The 22,134-nt window shown below is 46.9% G+C and overlaps 1 protein-coding gene and 1 long non-coding RNA gene across 4 annotated transcripts in view; one reads left to right on the plus strand and one right to left on the minus strand.

Moving 5' to 3' along the window:
• Positions 1–22,134, plus strand: part of robo1 (roundabout, axon guidance receptor, homolog 1 (Drosophila)) — a 476,268-nt gene that overhangs the window by 165,593 nt on the left and 288,541 nt on the right. The gene's annotated exons all lie outside the window — the stretch shown is intronic.
• LOC127908756 (uncharacterized) lies at positions 1,094–3,669 on the minus strand. The gene is made up of 2 exons (XR_008068346.1): positions 3,519–3,669; positions 1,094–3,022 (listed from the first exon to the last, which is right to left on the minus strand). It is a non-coding gene; the product is annotated as an uncharacterized LOC127908756 (long non-coding RNA).

Here is a 22,134-nt window from a genome sequence, read left to right on the forward strand (position 1 = left end):
TGTGTGTGTGTGTGTGTGTGTGTGTGTGTGTGTGTTTGTGTGTGTGTGTCAAATCAAATCAAATCAAATCAAATTTATTTGTCACATACACATGGTTAGCAGATGTTAATGCGAGTGTAGCGAAATGCTTGTGCTTCTAGTTCCGACAATGCACTAATAACCAACAAGTAATCTTACTAACAATTCCTAAACTACTGTCTTATACACAGTGTAAGGGGTTAAAGAATATGTACATAAGGATATATGAATGAGTGATGGTACAGAGCAGCATAGGCAAGATACAGTAGATGGTATCGAGTACAGTATATACATATAAGATGAGTATGTAAACAAAGTGGCATAGTTAAAGTGGCTAGTGATACATGTATTACATAAGGATGCAGTCGATGATATAGAGTACAGTATATACGTATGCATATGAGATTAATAATGTAGGGTAAGTAACATTATATAAGGTAGCATTGTTTAAAGTGGCTAGTGATATATTTACATCATTCCCATCAATTCCCATTATTAAAGTGGCTGGAGTTGAGTCAGTGTCAGTGTGTTGGCAGCGGCCACTCAATGTTAGTGGTGGCTGTTTAACAGTCTGATGGCCTTGAGATAGAAGCTGTTTTTCAGTCTCTCGGTCCCAGCTTTGATGCACCTGTACTGACCTCGCCTTCTGGATGATAGCGGGGTGAACAGGCAGTGGCTCGGGTGGTTGATGTCCTTGATGATCTTTATGGCCTTCCTGTAACATCGGGTGGTGTAGGTGTCCTGGAGGGCAGGTAGTTTGCCCCCGGTGATGCGTTGTGCAGACCTCACTACCCTCTGGAGAGCCTTACGGTCGAGGGCGAAGCAGTTGCCGTACCAGGCGGTGATACAGCCCGCCAGGATGCTCTCGATTGTGCATCTGTAGAAGTTTGTGAGTGCATTTGGTGACAAGCCAAATTTCTTCAGCCTCCTGAGGTTGAAGAGGCGCTGCTGCGCCTTCTTCACGATGCTGTCTGTGTGAGTGGACCAATTCAGTTTGTCTGTGATGTGTATGCCGAGGAACTTAAAACTTGCTACCCTCTCCACTACTGTTCCATCGATGTGGATAGGGGTGTGGGTGTGTGTGTGTGTGTGTGTTTGTGTGTGTGTGTGTGTGTGTGTGTGTGTGTGTGTGTGTGTGTGTGTGTGTGTGTGTGTGTGTGTGTGTGTGTGTGTGTGTGTGTGTGTGTGTGTGTGTGTGTGTGTGTGTGTGTGTGCATGTGCGTGTGTGTGTGTGTGTGAAAAGTACAGGTGTTAATGAGATTGTGTTATGGTTAGGGTGGTCCTTCTGTAGCTCAGTTGGTAGAGCATGGCGCTTGTAACGCCAGGGTAGTGGGTTTGATCCCCGGGACCACCCATATGTAGAATGTATGCACACATGATTGTAAGTCGCTTTGGATAAAAGCGTCTGCTAAATGGCATATATTATTTATTATTATTATGCTCAGGGTGAAATTACCCTTGCCTCAGTGAAGGGTGAGAAGAGAACAGGGTAAATGCTGTACAGCTGTCCTGGGTACTGTCATTAGAGCGTAAATCTGGCAGAATATCATCAAGGTAATCAAATGAACCGTGTGATCAAGCAGAGGCCTAATGAAAATGTTCGCTATTGTATTATTGCCTGTCTTTTTCCATTCGGAAGGAAGATATGGTTTCACCAGGCACTTCACCAGGCACAATTACTTATGGATTTCAACTTTGCCACATGTGTATGGCTTGATAGTCTAGATATGAAAAACAGGAAAGTTCATATAGTGTCACCCATCCAAGTAGACATCCTCCATTTAGACAGGCCTACCAATGTGCATATGGTTGGTTAGCTTCAGACAGTTAAACTTGCAACCTCAATAGACCTACTTACTCAAAGCAGTACCACGCAATGTACTTGAAGCCATGGAAATCACAGCACTTATCTGTTTGATGTTCCAGCCAGAAAGCAGGGATAGGATCCCTGAAGAGCACTTATGTTCGGGCCACATCTCTCCCATTGGCTCAGCCACTCTCACATGTAAAACCTGTCTTTTACTATACAATAGCCATCATTTATATGATAATGTAAATGTCCCAGGGCATGAACACCACCACTCAAAATGCAATGCTTTTGTTGCTAGTTATTATTTGACCTTCAACAGTATAATATTTAAAACCAAAATAAATAAATAAATGAAGAAAATTCGTTTATTTTTTCTTGTCAACAAACTGAAACAAATGTCTCCTTTAGGTATAATTCCTCTCTAAGTATATTTCTCTAAAGAAGTGTGTCTTTGTGAACCACTTCATCTTTCAGCGGTCTCCGCTCCGTAGCGAATGGTATCTGTCAACAGGAGAGTTGGGGGTCCTCCATCTCCCCGTCCCCTCCTCTGTGACCTCCCTTCTCGCACCTTTTAACCCTGCATGTCTCTGTTTATAAACTTTATACATTTTGACAACCGGTGCAGAAGGGAGGAGGGGAGGGGCAAATCCACTTTTTATTCGGAAAGAGCACCTCTTCTCTGTCAGCAGGGAGAGAGACGTTAAAGGCTTTAAAATAATCACAGGCCTTTTCACTGGGGGGTTCTCTAATTGAGCCTGGGCTGACCCCTGACCCTAGCATGCCGTCTGTTTTCTATCGCCAGGCTAGATTGAAATGGGAACAGTGGGTAGAGACCAGGAGAGACCAGGACTCATTCTTATTTCTGAATGTTCTGCTTGTCCCTCCTGCTTTGCATGGCCCTGTGCAGGATTAGCACACTGAAGGTGGATCCACTGTGGAGGGGCCTACAATCTATCCTCCTGAGACCCGGAAAGAGTGCCGGGGGCAGAGAAAAACATGTTACAAAAAGAAAAGATGGAAAAAGTTATATACATGTTTTATTGTATTTGCACTGTAGTGCCCATTATGACTCAGTTGATAGTATATATGAAACATGTAACATTGCAGTAAATGGGGACAGTAAGTAAAACACCTAGTTGATAGTATATATGAAACATGTAACATTGCAGTAAATGGGGACAGTAGGTAAAACACCTAGTTGATAGTTTATATGAAACATGTAACATTGCAGTAAATGGGGACAGTAGGTAAAACACCTAGTTGATAGTATATATGAAACATGTAACATTGCAGTAAATGGGGACAGTAGGTAAAACACCTAGTTGATAGTATATATGAAACATGTAACATTGCAGTAAATGGGGACAGTAGGTAAAACACCTAGTTGATAGTATATATGAAACATGTAACATTGCAGTAAATGGGGACAGTAGGTAAAACACCTAGTTGATAGTATATATGAAACATGTAACATTGCAGTAAATGGGGACAGTAGGTAAAACACCTAGTTGATAGTATATATGAAACATGTAACATTGCAGTAAATGGGGACAGTAGGTAAAACACCTAGTTGATAGTATATATGAAACATGTAACATTGCAGTAAATGGGGACAGTAGGTAAAACACCTAGTTGATAGTATATATGAAACATGTAACATTGCAGTAAATGGGGACAGTAAGTAAAACACCTAGTTGATAGTATATATGAAACATGTAACATTGCAGTAAATGGGGACAGTAGGTAAAACACCTAGTTAGTGCATGATGATGTCCACTACAGAGGACATGTATTTACCAGCTCTTATTTGGCTCTTATTTAATGTAAACAAATATATATATATATATATATATATATATTACACTGATCTGAAAACTCACCAAACTATTCCTGAGATATTTACCTGTAAGAAACAATTAGAATATAAATCTCACAAAAATGATAATTACACAATTATACACACTATCAAATGTGCTAATTGTGATGGTAGCCAAAAAATGGTAAAAAAAAACAAAAAACAAACTGAAAGAAACAAGGTGGCACCCCCACACACCCCCCCACACCCCCCCACACCCCCCCACACCCCCACACATGTGATGTCATTGGAAAGCCCAGGAAGTCCTCTCAAAGGTACAACAGGACCTTACACAGTGGTATGTATGGCCTTAGAGATACGGATCAACAACGAATGTCCATTAGAGAGGAAATAAGTGAATTGTTGGGTCTCACGAGGCTATGAGACAAACAAAAGGGGAACAGGGGCAGTAGCTGGAATGTGTAACACAGAGGCCAGGATAATAGAATCTGAGAGGTAGGGTGTATGACCTGTCCACATTAATATACCTCTGTTTGGGGACATTTTAATAATTTAGCAAATACTCTTACCCAGCGTGACTTACATGAGGGTTAAGCATCGTGAGATTTTTCACTGAGTCGGCTCAGGGATTCGAACCAGTGACCTTTCACTTACTGGCCCAACACTCTTAACTGCCTCATTCACTGGCTGGGGGGCTTTGTTTAGGATATGTGTCCCCCACTTCCTCACCTGGACACCGTAAAACGATCAGTGTAGCACCTAAACATCTCAAACAATGAATGTTGTTGATTTTCCATCTTGAAAGACTAACACTGACAGTCTCTCAGAGCCTCTCAGGGCCATTCTAGCAATGTGACATAGAGAAGTTGTCTGTAGATATTGACCAGTGTGTGTGGGAGAGGAAGTATTTTGACTGGTTCATTAGACATCATGTAAACAAGGTTGACAGCATGCTTGTGTACCTGGAAATAGAGGCAGGATACACGATCTGTGTCACTCAAACTCGTCTCCTGAATACAACACAGGACCCATTTAGTTCTCTGTGATGTGGTACATGTTATCAAGTACGGGCTTTGTTCACCGAAATCTGTCAAGCCAGCCAGAGACTTCGCAGCCTGACATAGTGAACCAATGTGAACTGAATACCGATAATACCATGCTATTGTTAGAACGAGAAGCTTACAGTGGCTTGCGAAAGTATTCACCCCCCTTGGCATTTTTCCTATTTTCCTATTATTTTCCTATTCCTATTATAGCTTCACTTCCTCATCTATCCAAACGTCTTCTTCCCAAAGGATAGTTTGTATCTGTTTAGTGATGTTTGTTGCATTTTTTCTGTGGACTGCCAAGTTGTGCTAATTGAAAGGCTTGGCAGACAGGTAACAGCCAAACAGACTGTTTGAAAACCCCCATCTCTGCTCTCTGCTATTCTGCACATCCCAGTCACTGTATTGTACAAATGTCCATGCTTTGTCCTCTGTTGGTCTGCAGAGGTATGTGTCCTTCAGCTTCTGCAGTGACGCAGGTACACAGGTCAGTGGTCTAAGTCCGCCTCCAGCTGCAGCGATAGGCCCAGCTCACCTGAATCCCTGTGGGTATGTGGGTGTGTGAGGGGGCAGGGGTAATGGAGGAGAATCGGTCACTGCAGCTAGTGGTAGTGATGGGGACTTTTAATCATTTTCTTATGTACCCTAGAGCGCCATAGCTCGATAGGGCCTCCCTGCGGACCCCTCTAGGACACTATAACCCCCCTACTCCCTCCTCTATCGCTGCCTCCTACCCTGCCCACGCTCTCCTGACTCAACCCTCTCTGCAGTAGTAAATTATACACTACAGCACGTTGATAGGATCTCACGGCTCACTGCAGTCTACTGGGTGTTGAGGAGCCACAGAGGAGAGATACTGGAGGGGGAAGAGGAGGAGGGTGTAGAAGTAGTGGAGGGAGAAAGGAGAGAGAAAATGACAGACAGACACAGACAGACAGACAGACAGACAGACAGACAGACAGACAGACAGACAGACAGACAGACAGACAGACAGACAGACAGCAGTAGAATGAGACTCAATGAGCCATTCAGGTAATTTAGTGTGCTCTGTGTTAAAGAAGAAGTGAGGGGAGATGAAGTAAGAGAGGCAAGGTTTCATCTTAACTCTCAGCAGGGGAGCCAGATAATGCAGGCCACTTATGAACAGAACATGACACAAAACTGTTGTCTTTTTTCTATTGTTCAGTGATTCCCATCTGTTACAGTCACATTACTGAAGCGCTGGGTGCCATTACTCAGCATCCAGATTGGATTAACCAAAATAAGTGGCAAACTAAATGAAAATAAAAATACAAATATTTACTGAAATATAGAAAACTAAGGAAGATAAGAGGTATGATTAATAATTTAGGGGTGTGTCAAGTGGAAGCTGTAAAAAACATGGTAATGGAATGGAAGTCTCTGTTTCCAAATCTCGATCTCTATACATTTCAAAAACATGGTATGGAATAGAAGTCTCTCTTTACAAATCTCGATCTCTATGCATTTCTCTTCCTCTCTGTCTATCTCTGCATCCCCCTGTCTGTCTCTCTCTGGGCCCTGTCTGTCTATCTCTGCCTCCCCCTGTCTGTCTCCACAGTCTCCCTCGATCCTTCTGTCTCTCTCTGGGCCCTGTCTGTCTCTCTCTGGAACATGTCTGTCTCTCTCTGGGCCCTGTCTGTCTCTCTGGGCCCTGTCTGTCTCTCTCTGGAACATGTCTGTCTCTCTCTGGGCCCTGTCTGTCTCTCTCTGGAACATGTCTGTCTCTCTCTGGGCCCTGTCTGTCTCTCTCTGGGCCCTGTCTGTCTCTCTCTGGAACATGTCTGTCTCTCTCTGGGCCCTGTCTGTCTCTCTCTGGGCCCTGTCTGTCTCTCTCTGGAACATGTCTGTCCAGGCTAAGCACTCGCTGAACTGGCAGTCCCCCCTTCCCCCAACAAAACAAACTGGCAGAGTGATTGTGGAATAGAAGGGAATAGAAAGCAGCTCTAGAAACTCTAGGCTGGGGCACAGGCCACATGGATTAGCTTGAAAAGCATGGCATTGTCAACCACATTTAAATGAATCCTGTTTTTGTGTCCCCCTTAAGGAACAATGAGAGACTTTCCTGTGTGTCCCTGTGGGCTGCTAGGGGAGATTGAAGCAGAGGGGAGAGTCAGGCCTTCTCCACATCACATTCATCCCTCTATTCACACCACTGATCTCAATTACCTGCACAGCGCTTTCACAATATTGTTGAAAATTGCATCGCATAATACGCAAAATAAACTGAATCCATTTGAATATTAATTCACAAGACATTGCAAAGTAGTGGATAAACCATAAAACAGATGTAATTAACTATACTCTGTATATGGTTTTCTGGTCTGAGTGTTGCATTTTAATGGAATCCTGTTATATGAGGATTTGCATGTGAAGTAGTTGCCTGACCATTCATGACAGCTTACTAGGGCTGTCCCCTGTGCTGGCTCCCCTATGGCATGTGACTCATGTACCTCCTGTGTCCCTGGTTTGCAGAGAGGGGTGAGGGGTGTCGGAGGGACTCACAGCCTCCTGCTAGCCACACTGAGCCCATCATCAGAGTTGACTCTCACAGCCTCCTGCTAGCCACACTGAGCCCATCATCAGAGTTGATTCTCACAGCCTCCTGCTAGCCACACTGAGCCCATCATCAGAGTTGATTCTCACAGCCTCCTGCTAGCCACACTGAGCCCATCATCAGAGTTGACTCTCACAGCCTCCTGCTAGCCACACTGAGCCCATCATCAGAGTTGATTCTCACAGCCTCCTGCTAGCCACACTGAGCCCATCATCAGAGTTGATTCTCACAGCCTCCTGCTAGCCACACTGAGCCCATCATCAGAGTTGATTCTCACAGCCTCCTGCTAGCCACACTGAGCCCATCATCAGAGTTGACTCTCACAGCCTCCTGCTAGCCACACTGAGCCCATCATCAGAGTTGATTCTCACAGCCTCCTGCTAGCCACACTGAGCCCATCATCAGAGTTGACTCTCACAGCCTCCTGCTAGCCACACTGAGCCCATCATCAGAGTTGACTCTCACAGCCTCCTGCTAGCCACACTGAGCCCATCATCAGAGTTGATTCTCACAGCCTCCTGCTAGCCACACTGAGCCCATCATCAGAGTTGATTCTCACAGCCTCCTGCTAGCCACACTGAGCCCATCATCAGAGTTGATTCTCACAGCCTCCTGCTAGCCACACTGAGCCCATCATCAGAGTTGATTCTCACAGCCTCCTGCTAGCCACACTGAGCCCATCATCAGAGTTGATTCTCTCAGCCTCCTGCTAGCCACACTGAGCCCATCATCAGAGTTGATTCTCACAGCCTCCTGCAAGCCACACTGAGCCCATCATCAGAGTTGACTCTCACAGCCTCCTGCTAGCCACACTGAGCCCATCATCAGAGTTGATTATCACAGCCTCCTGCTAGCCACACTGAGCCCATCATCAGAGTTGACTCTCACAGCCTCCTGCTAGCCACACTGAGCCCATCATCAGAGTTGATTCTCACAGCCTCCTGCTAGCCACACTGAGCCCATCATCAGAGTTGATTCTCACAGCCTCCTGCTAGCCACACTGAGCCCATCATCAGAGTTGATTCTCACAGCCTCCTGCTAGCCACACTGAGCCCATCATCAGAGTTGACTCTCACAGCCTCCTGCTAGCCACACTGAGCCCATCATCAGAGTTGATTCTCACAGCCTCCTGCCAGCCACACTGAGCCCATCATCAGAGTTGACTCTCACAGCCTCCTGCTAGCCACACTGAGCCCATCATCAGAGTTGATTCTCACAGCCTCCTGCTAGCCACACTGAGCCCATCATCAGAGTTGATTCTCACAGCCTCCTGCTAGCCACACTGAGCCCATCATCAGAGTTGATTCTCACAGCCTCCTGCTAGCCACACTGAGCCCATCATCAGAGTTGACTCTCACAGCCTCCTGCTAGCCACACTGAGCCCATCATCAGAGTTGATTCTCACAGCCTCCTGCTAGCCACACTGAGCCCATCATCAGAGTTGATTCTCACAGCCTCCTGCTAGCCACACTGAGCCCATCATCAGAGTTGATTCTCACAGCCTCCTGCTAGCCACACTGAGCCCATAATCAGAGTTGACTCTCACAGCCTCCTGCTAGCCACACTGATCCCATCATCAGAGTTGAGTCTCACAGCCTCCTGCTAGCCACACTGAGCCCATCATCATAGTTGACTCTCACAGCCTCCTGCTAGCCACACTGAGCCCATCATCAGAGTTGACTCTCACAGCCTCCTGCTAGCCACACTGAGCCCATCATCAGAGTTGACTCTCACAGCCTCCTGCTAGCCACACTGAGCCCATCATCAGAGTTGACTCTCACAGCCTCCTGCTAGCCACACTGAGCCTATCATCAGAGTTGATTCTCACAGCCTCCTGCTAGCCACACTGAGCCCATCATCAGAGTTGACTCTCACAGCCTCCTGCTAGCCACACTGAGCCCATCATCAGAGTTGACTCTCACAGCCTCCTGCTAGCCACACTGAGCCCATCATCAGAGTTGATTCTCACAGCCTCCTGCTAGCCACACTGAGCCCATCATCAGAGTTGATTCTCACAGCCTCCTGCTAGCCACACTGAGCCCATCATCAGAGTTGATTCTCACAGCCTCCTGCTAGCCACACTGAGCCCATCATCAGAGTTGACTCTCACAGCCTCCTGCTAGCCACACTGAGCCCATCATCAGAGTTGACTCTCACAGCCTCCTGCTAGCCACACTGAGCCCATCATCAGAGTTGATTCTCACAGCCTCCTGCTAGCCACACTGAGCCCATCATCAGAGTTGACTCTCACAGCCTCCTGCTAGCCACACTGAGCCCATCATCAGAGTTGATTCTCACAGCCTCCTGCTAGCCACACTGAGCCCATCATCAGAGTTGACTCTCACAGCCTCCTGCTAGCCACACTGAGCCCATCATCAGAGTTGACTCTCACAGCCTCCTGCTAGCCACACTGAGCCCATCATCAGAGTTGATTCTCACAGCCTCCTGCTAGCCACACTGAGCCCATCATCAGAGTTGATTCTCACAGCCTCCTGCTAGCCACACTGAGCCCATCATCAGAGTTGATTCTCACAGCCTCCTGCTAGCCACACTGAGCCCATCATCAGAGTTGATTCTCACAGCCTCCTGCTAGCCACACTGAGCCCATCATCAGAGTTGATTCTCTCAGCCTCCTGCTAGCCACACTGAGCCCATCATCAGAGTTGATTCTCACAGCCTCCTGCAAGCCACACTGAGCCCATCATCAGAGTTGACTCTCACAGCCTCCTGCTAGCCACACTGAGCCCATCATCAGAGTTGATTATCACAGCCTCCTGCTAGCCACACTGAGCCCATCATCAGAGTTGACTCTCACAGCCTCCTGCTAGCCACACTGAGCCCATCATCAGAGTTGATTCTCACAGCCTCCTGCTAGCCACACTGAGCCCATCATCAGAGTTGATTCTCACAGCCTCCTGCTAGCCACACTGAGCCCATCATCAGAGTTGATTCTCACAGCCTCCTGCTAGCCACACTGAGCCCATCATCAGAGTTGACTCTCACAGCCTCCTGCTAGCCACACTGAGCCCATCATCAGAGTTGATTCTCACAGCCTCCTGCCAGCCACACTGAGCCCATCATCAGAGTTGACTCTCACAGCCTCCTGCTAGCCACACTGAGCCCATCATCAGAGTTGATTCTCACAGCCTCCTGCTAGCCACACTGAGCCCATCATCAGAGTTGATTCTCACAGCCTCCTGCTAGCCACACTGAGCCCATCATCAGAGTTGATTCTCACAGCCTCCTGCTAGCCACACTGAGCCCATCATCAGAGTTGACTCTCACAGCCTCCTGCTAGCCACACTGAGCCCATCATCAGAGTTGATTCTCACAGCCTCCTGCTAGCCACACTGAGCCCATCATCAGAGTTGATTCTCACAGCCTCCTGCTAGCCACACTGAGCCCATCATCAGAGTTGATTCTCACAGCCTCCTGCTAGCCACACTGAGCCCATAATCAGAGTTGACTCTCACAGCCTCCTGCTAGCCACACTGATCCCATCATCAGAGTTGAGTCTCACAGCCTCCTGCTAGCCACACTGAGCCCATCATCAGAGTTGACTCTCACAGCCTCCTGCTAGCCACACTGAGCCCATCATCAGAGTTGACTCTCACAGCCTCCTGCTAGCCACACTGAGCCCATCATCAGAGTTGACTCTCACAGCCTCCTGCTAGCCACACTGAGCCCATCATCAGAGTTGACTCTCACAGCCTCCTGCTAGCCACACTGAGCCTATCATCAGAGTTGATTCTCACAGCCTCCTGCTAGCCACACTGAGCCCATCATCAGAGTTGACTCTCACAGCCTCCTGCTAGCCACACTGAGCCCATCATCAGAGTTGACTCTCACAGCCTCCTGCTAGCCACACTGAGCCCATCATCAGAGTTGATTCTCACAGCCTCCTGCTAGCCACACTGAGCCCATAATCAGAGTTGACTCTCACAGCCTCCTGCTAGCCACACTGATCCCATCATCAGAGTTGAGTCTCACAGCCTCCTGCTAGCCACACTGAGCCCATCATCAGAGTTGACTCTCACAGCCTCCTGCTAGCCACACTGAGCCCATCATCAGAGTTGACTCTCACAGCCTCCTGCTAGCCACACTGAGCCCATCATCAGAGTTGATTCTCACCATCACCCATTTTCCCCATGGAGCTCCTTTTACCTTCCAGAAATGTTATTGTGAGGTTGTCTCTGACTGCCACTTGTTATCTGACTGTGGCTGTTCTCTGCTGTTCTTCGTGTCCTGCATGGCCTCAGATCGGGGCGGCAGGGTAGCCTAGTGGTTAGATTAGTAACCGGAAGGTTGCAAGTTCAAACCCCCGAGCTGACAAGGTACAAATCTGTCGTTCTGCCCCTGAACAGGCAGTTAACCCACTGTTCCTAGGCTGTCATTGAAAATAAGAATTTGTTCTTAACTGACTTGCCTAGTTAAATAAAGGTAAAATAAAAAATCAGTGTTTGCCTGTAGGCATTCTTAAGACAACGTTTCTGGGTAATGTACTATTAGGCGCCTCTGGGAGCTTCTGTTTGAATCGCTCCTTTCACGGATGTGTGTGTGTGTGTGTGTGTGTGTGTGTGTGTGTGTGTGTGTGTGTGTGTGTGTGTGTGTGTGTGTGTGTGTGTGTGTGTGTGTGTGTGTGTGTGTGTGTGTGTGTGTGTGTGTGTGTGTGTGTGTGTGTGTGTGGGGGGGGGTCATATTCAGTAAAGTCATAATCAGCAGAAGTAGGACAAGAGGTCCTGCTGTTGAAGTTTGTATTATCCCAGGCAGCCATTCATTAATTATCTTCCCTCCACAGTCTCTTATCTCCCTTTGTTCCCTCTTTCTGTTATTGCTTCAAGCACCTTGTTTCACGCTGCTTTAATCCACGCTCTTTTCTTCAATCATTTGTCGATGCTATGGCCTGGGGAAGAAAATGAATATACAGAGCTGTGTGTGTGTGTGTGTGTGTGTACGCACGACTGTATGTGTGTGTGGGTAATATTAGGAGTCATGTTAGGCACCAACTAAGCTGCACATCCTTTCCCCTCTACATGAAGCATTATCATTACATCATTATCCTGATTCTCACTGGGATGTGGCCATATGTCAGTTTCTAGGGATCCATGGCCACACACACATGCTGTACAATAGACAGTATAATATCATCTGACTGCTTCAGAGACATTAACAGTGGTTGTTACAGCATTAGACGATGTGACACATCCAGGCCAGAACAGATAGCTGGCTGCCCCCTTCTCCCCTTTGTGTTTACCCACCTCCCTGAGTCTGTCTGCCGACGTGCTCAAACGTTACTTTCATGTTGTGTTCTAGTTGGCCAGAAGTGTTTGTATTTATCACAACTGCAGGCTTCTGGATGAGCTGTTCAACTGTGTCTATACACACACAACACGTCCTCCCTCCCTGGCGTTTAGGAGAGCACACTGTAGTGGCGTTAGGCCTTTCGTCTGCTGTCCCAGTGCTGCTGGCCTGCACTGTTGGGTTAAATGGTGCATGGACTCTGGATATGGGTCGCACCTCTGCTCACTGTCTGGTCACAGACACTTGGCTTTAATGTGGTACCATAACCGTGTCGTTACAGTGCACCAGGGATGGAGAGAAGATGCTTATCCAGGTTTGACACCTCCCGTCCCCTTTCAACCCTTCCTCTACATTGCAGGCAGTCCTGCCATCCCTTCCGAGTTGCCCCCTGTTCTGTTCCCAGTCAGGACACACATGCTGCATGCCTGGCACTGCCCTGTAATGGAGGCATAGTGGAATAGTCTGGGGCATGGCCAGTCCTTTGTCCCAGAGGTGCCCCCTCAGGCATCCAGCCCCCCACCCCACAGTGTGGCATTACAGTAACCCTCTAATGGTTTAACCACACAGCTATTAATACAACCTTCATTGACAAGCAGGGGAGTGACAGTGGTGTAGAATGCATTGTAGCAGGAGACGATGTACAGCTCGTGAGGAAGAAAATTTTGTAACGACAGGCTTGTCGCTGGTGTAATGTTAATATTCACACCCATGCTGAGCTGTGGCTTGTGATGGATGGTGTTGTGTCCAGTTGTACTGCCCCATACATTCCTATGTCTGTGGGTTTACACAATTACTATGCCTTCTCACCCTCTAATTGTCCCTCTGTGTCCCACTGCGTCCCTTTGTGCCCCCTGACGGTAGAGTCAAGCGAGGCTCTGTGACTGGCTGGCTGGGGCGAGGGACACATGACCAGGACTATCCCTTTGTGCCCCCTGACGGTAGAGTCAAGCGAGGCTCTGTGACTGGCTGGCTGGGGCGAGGGACACATGACCAGGACTATCCCTTTGTGCCCCCTGACGGTAGAGTCAAGCGAGGCTCTGTGACTGGCTGGCTGGGGCGAGGGACACATGACCAGGACTATGGCCGTTGCATTCCCGCACCGCTGCTATTCTTACTCCTTTCAAACCAGTTTTACTGCAGATGCCTGCAGTCACATACCAGCGGCTTAGCTTCATAGCACAAAGCACAAGAGTTAAACAGGGAAAAACAAACCCCTGATCTATCTGCAGCTGCACTAGAGGATCAATGGATGGAACATTCAAACATGACAGGATGGATTAATTGTCCAGTAGCAGTATTTGACAGATTCTGCTCCCAACTCACTACTGGACTGTGTCTCTGGCCACAGCTAGGAGCTGGAGCTGCTGTTTCTGTCATACAGATGATGTGCAGTGTTAGTGGGACTTTAGGAGCAGTAAATCCACATTACTAAGCAGGGGAACACTGGGCCCTTCCAACAGTAATTAGACAGGGAACCAGCTCCAAATCCCTGCTTCAGGAACAGACACAACCATGGCCTCCAGGCCCAGAGTGTGGAGATCAGGCTGATTGGTAGGGGACAGGTGGGGATGTCACCACGACGATGAAGTGTGTGTGTTTGTGTTTGTATGTATGTGTGCCCTCCTCAGTGGCCCCTGAGCCCCTTGACTGGGCTATTCTGGCATCTTAGAGGGCCTCTTGTCTTGTTAGCGAGATGTTAATTGCTGTAAAATGTCAGGTGAAGGACACAGGCTGCTGTAGCCCTGCCTCTGGCCAGCTGACGGAGGGACATCCATGCTATCCATGCTTAGGGGACAGAGACAGGACTGTTAACTAAAGCACCGTGGAGAATGCTAACACCCGTTAGCAGAACTTTTGGCGGTTTGAAAGATTCAGGCCTTGTTTCTTCTCCCTGGATGCCATGTTGGCATCGCCCCTAGTTAACACTCAGGGAAAGAAAGAGGAAGTTCACTGTTCAATGACAACTGTGAAATCATCTGAGATGGAGCTGAAGTGGTGCATTAGGCTGGGCCTGGGCCAGGGGAGAGGACTGAGAGAGGGAGAGGAAGAGGGAAAAAGTGTTTCCCAGAAAATTGGAGTGAATAGATTTTGGAGAGCCACTGTAATTGTTTTCTCTCTTTGTGAGAGAAAAACCATCCCGGAAAACCATCAGCAACTCCACTCTCTATCCCCTTTTCTCCCCCTCTCCACCCCTGTCTCTCCATCCCCTCCCCGTCTCTCCCCCTTTGTTGTTCTCTCTCCCCCTCTCCACCCCCCTCTCTGGTCCCCCCTGGGGTTGTGTGGTATTGCTATACTCTCTCTACTTTATCATGTATGGTGCTGTGTGGATCCAGATACAATCTTCTCAGTTCTGCCTTGATTTGTACTGTTATGCTACATCATCCCTATGCCCCTATGTTCGGAGGTTCTACAGAGGTATTGATGGGAACAGTGTTCTGGACGAACTGCAGGTGTTTGTATGTCCCTGCCTCTCATGTCACTCCATTAGGCTTTCCCCTTTCTTCCCTGTGTTCCCTCTCCCTTCCTCCTCCATCCCTCTGTTCTCACTCTTCCTCCTCCATCCCTCTCTTCCCTCCTGCCTTCAGAACCCTTGACCTCCCCCTCACATTTAGCTGTGGCAGCATTTCTTCTTCTTCTCCTTGTTCTAATTGATGACTGGGGCCCTTGTTGTGGTTTTGTTGTTGTGCCTGTTGGTCGGAGCCATTTCACAAAGGTCTCCTTCCTCCTGCCTTTCCTCTCTGAGTGTCTGTCTGTGGCCCCTACTCCCTCATCACTCTCATCCTCTCTTCCTCTCCCTCCGCCACAAAGCTGCTTCCAGTCCACAGAGCCACACAAGTCACATATGTCACCCCTCAGGCCCTGATTTAGAGCCCAGGGTTTGCCTCCTGTATGTCACGGCTTTAACAGTGCAGAGGCCAGGATAAAAGAGAGCGAGTGGGTAGCCATTCACCAGCCAGCCCGGAAAGAGGAGGAAAGAAAAGTATGGAAAGAAAGTGAGAGCTCTCTCCCTGAAACAATATCTCCTAGCCCATCTGACATAATGAACTGTTAAAAAGATGTGTGTGAAGAAGGAGTGACTTTTCACCCACACAGAGAGGCCTCAGTTCATCAGCCTTTATTAACAGTGTGAATGTGTTAGTTTGGCTGGAGTGAACAGTGGAACTGAGCCAGCCAGCCTGCCAGCCAGCCAGCCAGCCAGCCCCACACAACTTCCCCTCTGTTTCCACCTCTCTCTCTCTCTCTCTCTCTCTCTCTCTCTCTCTCTCTCTCTCTCTCTCTCTCTCTCTCTCTCTCTCTCTCTCTCTCTCTCTCTCTCTCAATTCAATTTAATTCAATTCAAGGGCTTTACTCTCTATCTCTCTCTCTCTCTCTCTCTCTCTCTCTCTCTCTCTCTCTCTCTTCTTCTCTCTCTCTCTCTCTCTCTCACTTTCTCTCACTCTATCTTTACTTCTCTCTCTCTCACTTTCTCCCACTCTAGCTTTATTTATCTCTCTTTATTTATTTCTCTCTCTCTCTCTCTCTATCTTTATTTCTCTCTCTCTCACTTTCTCCTACTCTATCTTTATTTATCTCTCTCTTTATTTCTCTCTCTCACTCTCTCTCTATCTTTATTTATCTATCTCTTTATTTCTCTCTCACTTTCTCCTACTCTATCTTTATTTATCTCTCTCTTTATTTCTCTCTCTCTCACTCTCTCTCTATCTTTATTTATCTCTCTCTTTATTTTTCTCTCTCTCACTATCTTTATTTATCTCTCTCTTTATTTCTCTCTCTCTCACTCTCTCTCTCTTTATTTATCTCTCTCTTTATTTCTCTCTCTCTCACTTTCTCCTACTCTATCTTTATTTATCTCTCTCTTTATTTCTCTCTCTCACTCTCTCTCTATCTTTATTTATTTATCTCTCTCACTTTCTCCTACTCTATCTTTATTTATCTCTCTCTTTATTTCTCTCTCTCACTCTCTCTCTATCTTTATTTATTTATCTCTCTCACTTTCTCCTACTCTATCTTTATTTATCTCTCTCTTTATTTCTCTCTCTCTCAATCTGTATTTATCTCTCTCTCTTTATTTCTCTCTCTCTTTATTTCTCTCTCTCTCACTCTCTCTCTATCTTTATTTATCTCTCTTTATTTCTCTCTCTCTCTCTCTCTCTCTCTATCTTTATTTATCTCTCTCTTTATTTCTCTCTCTCTCACTCTCTCTCTATCTTTATTTATCTCTCTCTTTATTTCTCTCTCTTTTTCTCTGCTCAGACACATTAACAATATGAGCCTCTATAAAACACCACTCCTGGACAATGTTCTGACTAGACTTCCAGTGGGCTGAGTGGTTGTATACTGGGCATAAAAAGTCATGCCATTCATTCCATTGTAGCCTATTATTCTCTTTATCATGGTTTGGTTTAATAGTGATGACTCATACTTTTTCTCTGAATGAGCTAATGTGTGTTTTCAACTGTGAACTCTTACTGTTTCTGAACACCTCACTCTGCTTTGTCCACGCAGCTATAATCACCTTACCCAGTTTGGACATGAAATTGGTTCAGCTCCTACAACACTTACTGATGATCACCTCAGTAGAGTGGGATGTTTTTTGGATGACACACACTCCACCCAGCACCCCCCAGCACCCCCACTGTGACTAACCAGGTACAGACGAATGAGCCTGTCAACAGCTACTTAGTCGCTGCTCCTGAGAAGGCCCGTTGGGGTCACAGCAGAGAGACAGCTAGGGACTATAATTGACAGTCAGTGAGGAGTGTCTAAACAGGCCGTTAGGGGAGGCTGTCCTCTCCTCCCAGTGACTGGGCCTTGAACACACAGTGTGGAGAGACAGGCTGGTCGCAGATAGCTGGAGGGGCAGTCAGATAACCACATAAACAACAGCATTACCCTATGTACATATGGCTCTGTGGCAAAACATTAGCACGAGCTAATAACATGTTTAGCATTCCAGATACTAAAACAAGTGTTATTATTTCCTCAATCGCTATGTTAAGAAATGACAACGGGCTGTTGAATGCTCCTGAGTGCTGCAAACCCAGACATTGTGTTTATTGAGAGTGTTTAGGATGGCCAGGGGTCCAGGGGGGATGGGGCTGAGGATGGAGGGCCTCTGTGGCAACACGCTGGCATGTGGCTGGGCCACAGAGAGACGCCACATTCTTCTGTCTGTGCGTGTTTGTGACTCTGGGGAGCTGGGCTGCTTTTGTTCCTCCTGGTGGGGAACGAGGGAGGAGGAGTCAGGGGGAAGGGAGTGGAGGATAATTGCTGTACAAACAGCCGTGCAGGATAGAGATGGAGAGGGAGAGAGCGATAAAGAAAGGAGCGTCTGCCCCAACAGAACAGCAGACAACAACCACAGAGAGAATGAGGGAAGGAAAGGCAGGGACAACCAAAGACCCGTCCTGACCACTATTTCCGCCAGGGAACCATTTTACTAGCTGTGTTTCGGTATCCTGCTGTGTACAGGAGACACTTCTGGACAGGGTTTCTGAACAACAGAGATGTTTCCATTGCATATCAACAGCATGTCCTCTAAGAATAGATTCAAGCAAATTGATTATTAATGTGAATAATACAACATAAATAGAGAGAAATTGTCCCAAAACGAAAGCCTTGTTATTGTATTAATTGTGTTTTTCTGTGATAATTTTTCATTCCCTTTCCCTCAGTGTAATTGTCCAGGGGCCCCGTCATGAAGTGGCCCTGTCTGGTGTTTACTCACTCTAGCTGTAATTAAAAGTGCTGCTGGTTGTTCCACTGCCTCTCACGCATAGTTCTTAGTGGCTAATTATTTATAGCAAACATAATCTAATTGTATTTACGAGTACACCACTTTTATTCTGTCTATCCACCCATTTGTGGATGCGCTTTAAAGAGATTCTCCGGTACTTTTTTAGCCATTATGTCTACTAGTAGCACTGGTGAGCCAAAAGTGGGTCCCCGAAAATTGGGTACTACGTCACATATATGCAGATATGTGCTCCAAGTCGTTGCTCTCTCTCTCACTCTGCTGTCTGTGCATCTTTGCTAGCAGTCACTCATATGGCGAAGGGTTGTAGCTCATTGGTTAAACTGGAATTGCTAGGGGGCTGGCCCACATGGGGGAAAATCTAGGGAACATGGTGCTGCACAGCTTCCAGGAAAAACAGTCGCTTTCAAACTAGGGATTTTGTGGCTAATTAAGGTAAGCCAGTAATTCTGCTGAAAGATTGTGCATGTATGAACTACACATTGACACATCCAGTTCAAAGCTATTAAAAATGACTTAGTAGTCTCAAATTCCTGAGAATGTCTTTAATGTACCCAATTCACTTGATGATCTTATAGCCTACAGTTTTGTTTGGTGGTTTTAATGCTAACCGTAGCTATGGTGTCAGAGGGTGTGTCTTATCTGCCTGTGTATTATTTTATGAGGAGAAGTATAAAATTACAGGGCCATTACAAAATCTGTTGATTTTTTCCATTATCCCCCTTAATTAATGACTGCATCTCCCTGGGCAGTGTGTCATTAATGTCTGCATCTCCCTGGGCAGTGTGTCATTAATGTCTGCATCTCCCTGGACAGTGTGTCATTAATGTCTGCATCTCCCTGGACAGTGTGTCATCAATGTCTGCATCTCCCTGGGCAGTGTGTCATTAATGTCTGCATCTCCCTGGACAGTGTGTCATTAATGTCTGCATCTCCCTGGACAGTGTGTCATCAATGTCTGCATCTCCCTGGGCAGTGTGTCATTAATGTCTGCATCTCCCTGGGCAGTGTGTAATTAGGGCATAATTACACTCAAGGTCAATAGAGTCATTAATTTATCTATTAATGTATTCGGTCATTAGACTACGTCCAGTAATCCACCTCATCTATCTCTTCACCTCTGTAATCACAGGCCTCTATTTTTGCCTCATTCTCCCAATCTTCTCTCTGAGTAAACTTCACTCTCTCCTCAGAATCATCTCTCTTCCCCAGTCTCTCTCTCTCTCCTCAGAATCATCTCTCTTCCCCAGTCTCTCTCTCTCTCTCTCTCCTCAGAATCATCTCTCTTCCCCAGTCTCTCTCTCTCTCCTCAGAATCATCTCTCTTCCCCAGTCTCTCTCTCTCTCCTCAGAATCATCTCTCTTCCCCAGTCTCTCTCTCCTCAGAATCATCTCTCTTCCCCAGTCTCTCTCTCTCTCCTCAGTCAACTCTCTTCCCCAGTCTCTCTCTCTCTTCTCAGAATCATCTCTCTTCCCCAGTCTCTCTCTCTCCTCAGTCAACTCTCTTCCCCAGTCTCTCTCTCTCTCCTCAGAATCATCTCTCTTCCCCAGTCTCTCTCTCTCTTCTCAGAATCATCTCTCTTCCCCAGTCTCTCTCTCTCTCCTCAGAATCATCTCTCTTCCCCAGTCTCTCTCTCTCTCCTCAGAATCATCTCTCTTTCCCAGTCTCTCTCTCTCTCCTCAGAATCATCTCTCTTCCCCAGTCTCTCTCTCTCTCTCCTCAGAATCATCTCTCTTCCCCAGTCTCTCTCTCTCTCCTCAGTCAACTCTCTTCCCCAGTCTCTCTCTCTCTTCTCAGAATCATCTCTCTTCCCCAGTCTCTCTCTCTCTCTCCTCAGAATCATCTCTCTTCCCCAGTCTCTCTCTCTCTCCTCAGAATAATCTCTCTTCCCCAGTCTCTCTCTCCTCAGTCATCTCTCTTCCCCAGTCTCTCTCTCTCTCCTCAGAATCATCTCTCTTCCCCAGTCTCTCTCTCTCTCTCTCTCCTCAGAATCATCTCTCTTCCCCAGTCTCTCTCTCTCTCCTCAGAACCATCTCTCTTCCTCAGTCTCTCTCTCTCTCTCTTCAGAGTCATCTTTCTTCCCCAGTCTCTCTCTCTCCTCAGAATCATCTCTCTTCCCCAGTCTCTCTCTCTCTCCTCAGAGTCTCTCAATTCAACAAATAGGCCATGGTGGCGAAGTAATTACAATATAGAAATTAAACACTGGAGTGATTGATGTGCAGAAGATGAATGTGCAAGTAGAGATACTGGGGTGCAACTGAGCAAGATGAATAAATAAATACAGTGTGGGGATGAGGTAGTTGGATGGGCTATTTACAGATGAGCTATACACAGGTGCAGTGATCTGTGAGCTGTTCTGACAGCTGGTGCTTAAAGCTAGTGGGGAGATAAGAGTCTCCAGCTTTAGTGATTTTTGCAGTTCGTTGCAGTCATTGGCAGCAGAGAACTGGAAGGAGAGGCGGCCAAAGGAAGCATTGGCTTTGGGGGTGACCAGTGAGATATACCTGTTGGAGCGCGTGCTACGGGTGGGTGATGCTATGGTGACCAGTGAGCTGAGATAAGGCGTAGATTTACCTAGCAGAGACTTGTAGATGACCTGGAGCCAGTGGGTTCGGTGACTAGTATGAAGCAAGGGCCAGCCAACGAGAGCATACAGGTCACAGTGATAGGTAGTATATGGGGCTTTGGTGGCAAAACAGATGGCACTGTGATAGACTGCATCCAATTTGTTGAGTAGAGTGTTGGAGGCTATTTTGTAAATGACATCGCCGAAGTCAAGGATCGGTAGGATGGCCAGTTTTATGAGGGTATGTTTGGCAGCATGAGTGAAGGAGGCTTTGTTGCGAAATAGGAAGCCAATTCTAGATTTAATTTTGGATTGGAGATGTTTAATGTGAGTCTGGATGGAGAGTTTACAGTCTAACCAGACACCTGGGTATTTGTAGTTGTCCACATATTCTAAGTCAGAACCGTCCAGAGTAGTGATGCTGGACGGGCGGGCTGGGTACGGGCAGTGATCAGTTGAAGAGCATGCATTTAGTTTTACTAGCATTTAAGAACAGTTGGAGGCCTCAGAAGGAGAGCTGTATGGCATTGAAGCTTGTTTGTTCTTCGCTGGTTGCTCTTTTCTTGCGGCAACATGTAAAAAAATTGTGCTTCTGTGATGTCACACTGTGGTATTTCACCCAGTAGATAGGGGAGTTTATAAAAATTTGGTTTGTTTTAGAATTCTTTGTGGATCTGTGTAATCTGTGGGAAATATTTGTCTCTAATATGGTCATACATTTGGCAGAAGGTTAGGAATCCCCCTCTTCATCCCCCTCTTCAAAGGGGGGGACACTCTTGACCCAAACTGCTACAGACCTATATCTATCCTACCATGCCTTTCTAAGGTCTTCGAAAGCCAAGTCAACAAACAGATTACTGACCATTTCGAATCTCACCATACCTTCTCTGCTATGCAATCTGGTTTCAGAGCTGGTCTTGGGTGCACCTCAGCCACGTTCAAGGTCCTAAACGATATCTTAACCGCCATCGATAAGAAACATTACTGTGCAGCCGTATTCATTGATCTGGCCAAGGCTTTCGACTCTGTCAATCACCACATCCTCATCGGCAGACTCGACAGCCTTGGTTTCTCAAATGATTGCCTTGCCTGGTTCACCAACTACTTCTCTGATAGAGTTCAGTGTGTCAAATCGGAGGGTCTGCTGTCCGGACCTCTGGCAGTCTCTATGGGGGTGCCACAGGGTTCAATTCTTGGACCGACTCTCTTCTCTGTATACATCAATGAGGTCGCTCTTGCTGCTGGTG

Source organism: Oncorhynchus keta, chromosome 18 (assembly GCF_023373465.1).
Source record: "Oncorhynchus keta strain PuntledgeMale-10-30-2019 chromosome 18, Oket_V2, whole genome shotgun sequence".
NCBI classification, from domain to species: Eukaryota; Metazoa; Chordata; class Actinopteri; order Salmoniformes; family Salmonidae; genus Oncorhynchus; species Oncorhynchus keta.